We start from the raw sequence: 10,880 nt of genomic DNA, 5'->3' as shown, positions 1-10,880 counted from the left end.
GGAAATGAGGCTGGAGTAGTTATGGGAAACATAGAAATGGTGGTGTATCTGAATAGGGACTTTGCATCAGTCTTCAGGGTGGAAGACACCAGCAGCCAGCCAGAACATAAAGCGAATCAGAGGCAGAGGTAAATGAGGTGGCCATCAGTAAGGAGAAGGTGCTGGGGAAGCTGAAAGTTCTGAAGGTAGATAAATTAACCAGATCAGATGGACTGTGCGCCATAGTTCTAAGGAGATCGCAGACAAGTTTGTTTGGCTTTGCTGGTGATCTTTCAGGAATCTCTGGAGTCAGAGAGGGTCCCAGAAGACTGGCAAATATCACCCCCCTGTTTAAAGAGAGAGAGACACAGAAATCAGGAAATTATAGGTGATGGGGCAATGAAAAATATTTTGAACAATGTTCAGTGGATCCTTAGTTTTATGCGGAGATGTCCAGAGTATAAAAGCAGGGAAGTGGTGGAGTATATTGAAACAATATTTGATTAAGCTACAGCATGACAAGGGTTAAATTTATAAATCGTATTACAAACAGAAGACTTGAAAGTGCAGTTGAAATGAAGGAAATCGGTTTCAAGCATACAGGAGCGCATATGACAAACAAATTGTTGCCCAGACCCTGTCGCTAAGGATGTCAGGAACTGCCTGTGAGTAAATTGAGTTTAAAAAAGTCTGAAAAGCACAATGAAAGCTGTTGCTGCAGAGGTCCCGATGTACAACAATGTCATCAATATTGAAGATGAAATAAAGCCGGTTATTTGAAAAGATCGCACTTATTCCTCCTTTCTCAGCAACCCAAAACACAGCTTCCAGGAGAACCAGCATTTCACTTGTACTCTTTCAATCCAGTCTACTGTCATTGCTGCTCACAATGCTGCCTGCTTTACGCTGGCAAGACCAAAGAGAGACTGCTTTGCCAAATACTTCCACTCTGTCTGTAGGAATAAACCTAACCTTCTTGTTGCTTCCAATTTCGATACTATACCTTGTTCTCATGCTAGCGTTTCGATCATGGGTTCCTGCCAAGCTTCAACGAAGGGCATCCCAAGCTCGAGTTACACCTCATTTTACGCTTTGAGCTTTCTAGCTTGTAGGCTTTAATATTCAATTCCATAACTTCACAGCCTGACACCATTGGGAATGTTCTCCATTTGTTGTACGTTCTCCCTCCCGGCGTCCGTGTGACCTTGTCATGTTTGTTTAACTTGCACTCAATGGAAAGAAACCATCTTCCCCCATTCACACCTGCATTTACTCCCATTTTGCATCTGTTTCTCTTTCACCACAACTAAATGTCCATTTGTCTTTTGCACTGTTCACCACACCCTCTGTTTTCTGTCACTCCTCCTGCACATCTGTCAAGGTACTTTTTCAATCCTTTTCAGTTCTGAAAAAGGCTCGCGCTGGACTTGAAATCTTAATTCTGTTTCTCCGTCTCCACAGATGCATCCAGACTTGCTGAGTTTCTCCAGAAATGAATCAGCACAAAATAAATTTACAACAAAACATAGAACAGTGGACACTGGAAATCTGACACAAAAACAAAAATTGCTGATGAAACTGAGAGCTTTGAAGAAGTGTCACCGGATCTGACAGATTAACTTTGCTTTCAATCCACGGATGCTGCCAGACCTGCTTCGTTTCTTCGGCAATTTCTATTTTCAAATAAATTCCAACAGTGTGTGTCAAAGCTGCACAAACGCCCTGTCCAACATGGAGCATCATACACTGGGAAGTGAATGGCACAGCAAGGTGCACTAATTCATTGGTTAAGGCTGGCATCACTGGCACTACAGAGCACTTCATCATGGTCAGGCAGATAAACAGGGAGAAGCACATTCACTTTAAAAACAGAAGATTTCACTGGGGCAAGCGAAAAGATTCAGATGAATATGTTAAATGTGCTTTGAGGAATGTGACAAATTGGAGGCGTGACATCACGGAGAGACTCTGAGAAGAATAAGAACATTAAAATAGAAGTGTTACCACATCAGAACCCACAGTAGGTCACTGAGTACAGGAGCGATGGGGACTCGGACTGAACTGGGGGACAGGCAGTACAATTACATTGCACATATTGCAGCTCAAACCTGGGCATTCATGTGGTGATGTAAACCACAGCAACAGCAGCAGCAGAATTGTGTTCAACCACAATCTGGAACTTTTTGTCCCAGAGAATCCCTCAGTCTATGGTTACCATGAAGCTGATCAATGGTTCAGTGACAAATGCAGGCAAACACGCCAGGGTCAGAACCATCTGAACCTAAACTGATGCCAGCCCATTATAAATGCCAGGTTTGGCTGCTTGCATTCCAAACAGCAGAACTAACCCATGACAGACAGGGCAAAGTGATTGCATGACCAACAGACCAGAAGTCCTGCCACAACCAGTCATAAATGGTGATTGACAGTTAAACAACCCCCTGGAGGAGAGGGCTCCACAAATATCCCCATCCGAAACAATGGAACAGCCCTCCACATCAGTACAAAAGTCAAGGATGTAGTATCTGCGCCATCCTCAGCCAGAAGTATTGAGTGGGTGACTTAGCTCACCCTCGTCATGATCTCCTACAAAATCACAGATGCCAGTCTTCAACAAATTCAATTCACTGCACATGATACCAAGAAAAAGATGATAAACTAAAGACACGAAGAAGATAACTGGCCCTGTCATGATCCCCTACAAAATCACAGATGCCAGTCTAAAACAAATTCAATTCACTGTACATGATACCAAGAAAAAGATGATAAACTAAAGACACGAAGAAGATACTGGCCCTGTCGCCATTCCTGCAATGGGACTGAAGGCTTGTGCTGCACAACAAGCCGTGCCCCTGGGGAAGCTGTTTCATTCCAGCCACAACTCTGACACCTACCTGTCAATGTGGACAATTACTCAGCTGAGCCCAGTCCCCTAAGAGGAGAATAGTTACAATCGGACCAACTGCCACACCCTCAGTCTCATCAAGATCGTCGAATTGTTGGAAGTTGTTTTTGACAGAGCTGTCAAGCAGCACAGAAATAACCTGCTCAGTGTGGTTTTTGATGGGTCCCCATGTGGAGATGTTGCTGTTGTGGATATATCATTAGATTACTAATCCAGACCAGGCTAATGCTTTGGCAGCCAAGGAATGTTAAGACAATTAACAAAATACCAAAATTTCAAATCTGATGTCAGTAAAAGTGGGCCTTGAAACCAATATCGATTGTAAAAACCAATGTGCTTCAACAATGTACTTTCAGAATGCAAATCTACTGTGCTTTCCTGGTATGTCCTAAAAGTGACTCCAGACCAGTGTTGAACTCTTCAATGGTCTCTGAGACAGGACAGGCTGCAACATTACCTGCCAATTTTTATACTCAATGCCTAGGCCAATGATGGTTGGCATGTCGTATGCCTTGTTGATGACCTTTTCTACCTGCGTAGCCACTTTCAGTGACCTGTGTACCTGGGCACCCAGATCCCACTGCCCATGAGTGCTCTTCAGGGTTCTGCCATTTACTGGATATTTTCCAGCTGGATTAGACCTTCCAAAATGCATTAACTCACATGTTTTCACATTGAACTCCATCTGCCATCTCTCTGCCCAAGTCACCAAGCAATCGATATTCAGCTTTGTCCTTTGACAGTGCTCATCGCTGTCCGCAATTTCAACAATCTTTGTGTCATCAGCAAACTTACTAATCAGACCAGTTATATTCTCCTCTAAATCATTTATATATATATATATAGCAAAGGTCCTAATACTGATTCCTGAGGAATGCCACACTTTTGATCTCAATATGACCCAAACTATCTACACACCCTTCCCCAGACTCATCATCCACCACATCCTTCTCTATGGTAAATACTGACACAAAGTTCTCATTTAATACCTCGCCATATTCCTCTGGCTCCGCATATATATTCCCTTCCCTGTCCTTGAGTGGGCCATCCCTCTGCCTGGCTACCCTCTTGCTCTTTGTATGTATATATGGGATTTTCCTTAATCTTGTTGGTCAATGACTTTTCATGACCACTTTATAGCCACCCTGTCTCCTCGCTTAAATTTCTTTAATCTTTCCTTATATTCCACCCTCGCGTCATATATTCCCAGCCTCCTAGCCTCAATAAATACTTTCTCTTTCTTTCTAATTAAGCTCACAATATCTCCCATTACTCAAGATTCCCTAAACTTGGCGTACTTTCCCTCATCCTTACAGTAATGTACTTGTCCTGAGTTCCCAGCAACTTACACTTGAAAGCCTCCCACATACCAGATGTGAAATTGCCCTCAAACATCTGTCCCAATCTACATTCTTCAGTTTCGGCCTAATATTGTTATAATTAGCCTTTCCCCACTTGAGCACCTTCACTCGATAACTACAACTATCATTATCCATCAGGACCCTTAAACTTACTGAATTGTGATCACAGTCTTTGAGCTATTCCCTCATTGAGACATCGACCACCTGGGCAGGTTCATTCCCAATACTAGGCCCAGTACGGCCCCTTTCCAAGATGGACTGTCTACATTGTGTTTCAAAAAGCCCTCCTGGATTCTCTTAACAAACTCTGCCCCATCCGAGTCCCAAGCACTAAGTGAGTCCCAGTCAATGTATGGGAAGTTAAAATTACCCACAATAGCAACCTTGTACTTTTACATCTTGCCAAAGTCTGGCTACAAACCTGTTCTTCTATCTCTTGCTGACTGTATGAAGGCCTATAGTAAACCCCAAACATTGTGATTGCACCCTTCCTGTTCCTGAGTTCTACCCGTATTGCCTCGCTGTATGAGCCATCCGAGGTGTCCTCCCATGGTACAGCTGTGATGTTCACCTTAGCAAGTAGTGCAACTCCCCCAACCATTATCTACCTGCCTCAATCCTGCCTGAAACACCTGTATCCTGGAACGTTGAGCGATCAATCCTGCCCCTCCCTTAACCAAGTCTCTGTAATAGCAACAAAATCACAGTTCTCAGTACTAATCCCAGCTCTAAGTTCTCCTGCCCTAACTGTTACACTTCTTGCATTGAAACAGGTGAACTTCAGTCTACTAGATCCGCTTTGATCAGCAACTACACCCAGTCTGTTCTTTCTCTGAGTCTTACTGGCCCTATTCTCTAGTTCCCTTTCAGTCCATTCACTTTGCATTGATTCCCACACCCCCGCCAAGCTAATTTCAATCCTCCTGAGTGACACCAGCAAACCTCCCAGCCGGAATATACACCTATCCTTTTCAAATCCCAAAACATCAACTTTCCTGAACATTTGATACTGCCTGGCCTGTTGTGATCATCCAAATCGACACCTTGTTATCTCAGATTGCAGCATCGGCAGTTCCTACTATCTCTGAGGAAGTTCTGGAATGAAAGTTCACTTGATGGCCATTGTCAGTACTGGCCTCTCCCTGGTGCATACATGGCGCACTCTCTCAGTGTTGAAAATGCCTTCCTATCCTTCATTTATTTTCCTGCCTGATAAACCGTTATATCTCTGCGCGGTCACAATGAACTGAAAATTTAATGTGCCCACACTGAATAGAAGCAGTTAACAATGCAATTGCACAATTTTCTGTACCACAGTCACAGTAACAGCAACACCACTATTGCTGCTGGAGGTGACTGGGGATGTTGGGGATGAGATGGCCTTGTGGAATTATTTCTGACTATTAATCCAAGGATCCAGGTAATGACCCACGCCCCAATTCAAATCCCACCACGGCAGATTGTGGAATTTGAATTCATTGAAATACCTGGAATGATGGAACTATTAAGCCATCATTGATCATTGGGAAAAAAAAACACCTGGCTCACCAATGGCTTTCAGGGAAGGAAATCTGCCATCCTTACCTGGCCTGGCCTACATGTGACTCCAGACCAACAGCAATGTGGTGAACTCTCAACTGCTATTTGGAATGACCAAACCAGCCACTCAGTTATATCAATCACCACAAAGTCTCACAGAAATGACACAGCACAGACCTATTTACAGCAATACACAGCATGTGTATGGTAGAGATGCAAGAAAAAAGCTCACAAACACCTTCTCAAGGCCAACGAGGAAAGGGAAGTAAATGCTGGCCCAGCCAGTCACACCCACAAACCATTAATGCATAAAGAAGATGACCACATTCAGGAAAGACAGACTGAGGTGACACAGCTTACTTTCAGCAGGGACTTAGAAGTACATCGACATGGGCATGATATTCAGGAATATGGGAAAAGGTAAAAAAAGTAATTAATTCCACATTTTATTTCCATCCGACCTGATCATCAACAATCCCCTTTTTCGCTTGTATTTTTCTCTCGCTGTCTCTTTCTCAATTTATTCAATTCATTCCTTCCCCCTTCAAAACAAATATCCCTGTCACCAGCATAAATCACAATCTCTGCCAGCAGATTTCAGTTCTGATGTTTGTTCAGTCGACTTGAAATGGTAACTCCATTTTTATTTCATCAGAGACTGCCAAACTGTTCACTTTCCTCAGCACTGTTCACTTCCTCAGTTTTATTTTTGTTTCAGACCTCTGACATATTTCTTTCTTTGGTTTTACTGTTTTTATTCAAATAAATTTCATGGGATGACAAAATCATTGGCAAAAGAAGCATTTAATGCCCATCATTAATTACCTTTAGCTGTGACCATTCTACACGACAGTTTGAAGCCAGAAACGTTTTGTGGGTCTGAATTCACACTTAATTCACCCCGGGTAATAACGTTAGATTTCTTTATCAGAGGAGATCAGTGAAATGAGATAGGTTTTTTGACAAATTGCTGCTGGTTTTATGGTTGCTATTAGTTAAATTGGCCATGGTTACAATTCTTATCATTAGAATGAAAGTCCTACCACCAATTGTGATAAGATTTGAAACAATACCCGTAATAAACAATGTAATAACCAGTGTCTCTGCATTACCTGCTGAGTGACTTAACTACTCTAATATGGAGTCCCTATCGTTAGTTACTTTGAAAGCAAGAACAAGGGTGTGATCAAATTATATGTAACTTGGAAGACTGGTCAGAAGACAGCTGGAACCATAAAGCCTGAATTTTACCAAGGCATAGATAATGGTTTATCCAGCCACAGCACAGAGGCAGAGCGGGAGATTGCAGATATTATGGCGCTGGTGTTGGACAAATTTGATGATGGAAACAATAGTAAGACATAAATCAAAAAAGGCCCTCAATGTTGTGAACAAGCCTTCTTCTCAGATGCTTGCGAAGGATGAGTCTGAAATTCATGGACAATGAAGCGAGGTTTTAATTGAAACTGAAGATAGTTGTTTCCATCTATTCCAAATACAGGTTACAGAAATGGCAACAAAGTTGGACATGCCTTGCGGCAGTAATGACTGGACAGAGATAGAAAGGCTTACCAGGAACACCAACAACAGCGAGAATGGGATAGTAACCAGCCTGAATAATCATCAGTACACCTACTATTCGAAGTGGTAACGTTGACCAAGATGCAGTAAGATAAATAAGACCCCAGGATAAACCCCTGCCCATTGTTGTAACATTCCAGTCTATTGGTCTCAGATTCTGATCCATTGTTCTAACATTCCAGTCTATTGTTCTCAGATTCTGATCCATTGTTGTAACATTCCAGTCTATTGTCCTCAGATTCTGATCTCTCCACCCCCTCTCTCTGCAGCTGACAATCCCTGTTAGTGCTGTCGCTGATGCTCCCGCTTATATATGGGATAAGACATAGACCAGAGAGCCTTATTTATAGGAGAGGGAAAGCTTTCTGTGACGCAGTTAGAATCCATAGAGACTGACATCAATCATAGTCACTGAACAAATAGTTCCAGTTAACCCCTTTCAATACACCTTCAGTGAACCTTTGGTTCACAATTGAAACTGGGCTGGATTGGATCTTAACATCGTTGTCTATTTGTTGTACATTCCATCACCAATTGCTCTAAAGATGTATGTGGTGAGGGAGAATGATGGATGTTTTCATTTTGCAGGTTAAATGGCTCTGCCTTGTTGTCCACGTGCAATGCTGTAACCACCTGCATCAATACACGACCCCCCCAAAAAAAGACAAGCAAAATGTCATTCCTGTGCTGATTGTACAAAAAAATGCTGAGCAAAATTGGGTTGGCCTTGTAGAGAAAGTGTAGGTTTCTCATTGCTGCAATAAAACAACATTGTATGTTGAAGATACAAAGTTCTTCATTGCGGTTTATGTGCTTTAAAGCAGTAACATTTACATTTCTTGATTCAATTGACCAAAACTAAAATCAAATGTGTTGTGTACAATGATGCTGTTCATTAAAGCCCATGGACTAAAGAGCCAGGGACAGAATGAATGTGGCATTGGTTCGGAGACAGAGAGGAATGGGGGCAGTGGCTGTAGTGACTGGACCGGAACACAGTGATATCCCAATGTCACCAGTATTTTGCTAGCACTTATTCTGACAGATGGAAAAAAATGTAATGCAGAGCAAGGAAAGAGATTATATTTGGGAGATGGATTGCCAAACAACAATATGAACACACCATGATAATTTTAAATATAATAGGAAACTATATTGTATGTAAACACTGTTTAATCATGGGGCATGCAGAATGATAAAATTGTTCATATACGCACAGGATATTCAGAAATAAAAGCAGACAAAGATTTCAAAATGACAAGGTTTAGAGCTGGATGAACACAACAGGCCAAGCAGCATCTTAGGAGCAGAAAAGCTGACATTTTGGGATTTCAAAATGTTAGGTGTATAGGGATTTTACAGGACAATGATAGTAGGGATATAGTTCACCGCCAGCTGGTGCAGAGATGATGGGCTGAGTGACCTCCATCTTGCTGTAATTATTCTGAGATTTGGACGAAAATGCTTCAGAGCCTGAGGGGAAACACTTTCAGTGAAGGTCACAGATTGTGCCATCATGAGTAATCTATTTCTGTTGTCTCATGAAGTGCAGCTGCCTTGGAAATTTATTTTCAATCAAAATCAATTTCCTGAAATTCCTGCATTGAGGACGATATTCACAGAATATTTTTAAGAAAGAAACAGACACTGGTGTAATACACCTGTTGTCAGCCCAATGGCTCTCACAGAATCAGGGATGGACGATATTGTCCAAATATAACCAAGTTCAACATCTGGACCTATCAAGAAAAGCAAAATTCTGGAGATTAAGGAAACCTGAAATAGAAGTTAGTGGAGAAACACAATATATGAGGCAACATCTGGAGACAGATATTGAGTTAACAGATCTGGTCTGTAATGAATCTATTCTGAAAAAGTCATATTGCAGATGCTGCTAGACATGATAATTTTTATTCCAGCATTTCTTTTCTTTCTTTTGGACTGTCACAATTTGTCTGATCTGAATCACAACAGTGAAGCTGCCATTTGAGTTGACCTTCAAGTATTTGTGAAAGATCATTAAAGCAGACATTGCAAAGTTTCTTTAATAAAGATCCCAAGTTTCGATGGCATGTTACATTGAGATAAACTGCCATGAAAAGTTTGAACTCAGTGGCACTGATATCGCACAATCAGTCCTCTTCTTGAAAACGATGTGGATCCTTAACTCAATGACATACCGTGCTCCTGATTTCGCTGGGGTTACACTCATCCAGCAAAGTCTTACCTTTCTGAGACTTTGGGCTCAACTTTGAAAACATAAAATTTCCTGATATTTTTAATAGGACGCACTCAACCATGGGTTTTAGCAGGCACTAGCAAAGGCTGAGTTTATTTGTCATCACCAATAGCTCTGGAGAAAGTAATAGTGAGCTGCCTTCCTGAAACACTTCCAATCCAAATGCTGCAGACATGCACACAGAGCTGTTTGTTAGGGATTCCAGGATTTTTTTTCAATACATTATAGTCAAGGAACAGCAATTTAGTGCCGATGCAGGACGACAAGTGACTTGAATGACTACTTTCAGAGACTGATTTCCCCATTGTCGAGTCGAGGACATTACCAGTGCAGGATTGTCTCCAATTTGCATTGATCACATTTTTGTTCAGGGTCCACAATGCCATAATGAGTGAAGTAACATGGGTGGCATGGGAAGTTACTCTGATCTCACTTCAAATGATGTTGGAACATGAGCTAAAACACTAAAGAGTGAAAGTGCAGAACACTGTGCTCATTGTTCTCACAATATTCCAAAGCTTTTTTTTTGGTACGGACTTCCGATTCTGTCAGCAGATGTTTGTCCTATTTGTGATGAGGCTAGTTGATGTCTGGATTGCACTGCTTAGGAGCGTGGTTGAGGCAGGGAACATCCCAAACTTTAAAAGCATTTGGATCAGCACCTTTTGGTGTAGTCTCAATGGGCCTTTTCTCAATTGTATGGTTCTGTGTGGGAGCAGCCATGAAAGGTCTGATGTATTCTGAAGTACTGGCCAATGGTACTTGTTTGTCTGTTCCATCAACTGTGCTCAAGATGTGTTTCAAAACAGCATCACTCAGAAAATATCAGCACTTACTCAGCCGAGGACTGACCAGCTATCTCTGAAGACATACAGGATTTTTCAAATGGTCAGAGCAAGATTATTCCAACTGTTTATCGCCATTATTTTAATGAAACCAATAAAATGGATACAGCTTTCCCTTCATTAGAATAAAATATTTTAGCTGTTATGGCGTCATTCCTAAAAGATGAATAAACTCCTTCTTCCCATGCACACACTTTGAGAATGTATTTGTTTTCCTGCCGGTTTTGAATCCCCACTCCACTCCACTGCTGTTTCCATGATCTGGTTCCATGTTCGTGCCACTCGAATATGCATTTCCAAAGAGAATGTTTCTGTTTGAGCCAAGATTGTGAATGCTTACAAACTAACAGATCATATTCCACAGCACCACTTCACAGTCCTCAGTTCCTGCAGTAGTCTATGTCGTTATTCCAAAATATGTGGCACCATTC

The sequence above is a fragment of the Stegostoma tigrinum genome, unplaced genomic scaffold, assembly GCF_030684315.1.
Source record: "Stegostoma tigrinum isolate sSteTig4 unplaced genomic scaffold, sSteTig4.hap1 scaffold_94, whole genome shotgun sequence".
NCBI classification, from domain to species: Eukaryota; Metazoa; Chordata; class Chondrichthyes; order Orectolobiformes; family Stegostomatidae; genus Stegostoma; species Stegostoma tigrinum.
Note: the sequence above shows the minus strand (reverse complement) of the source record.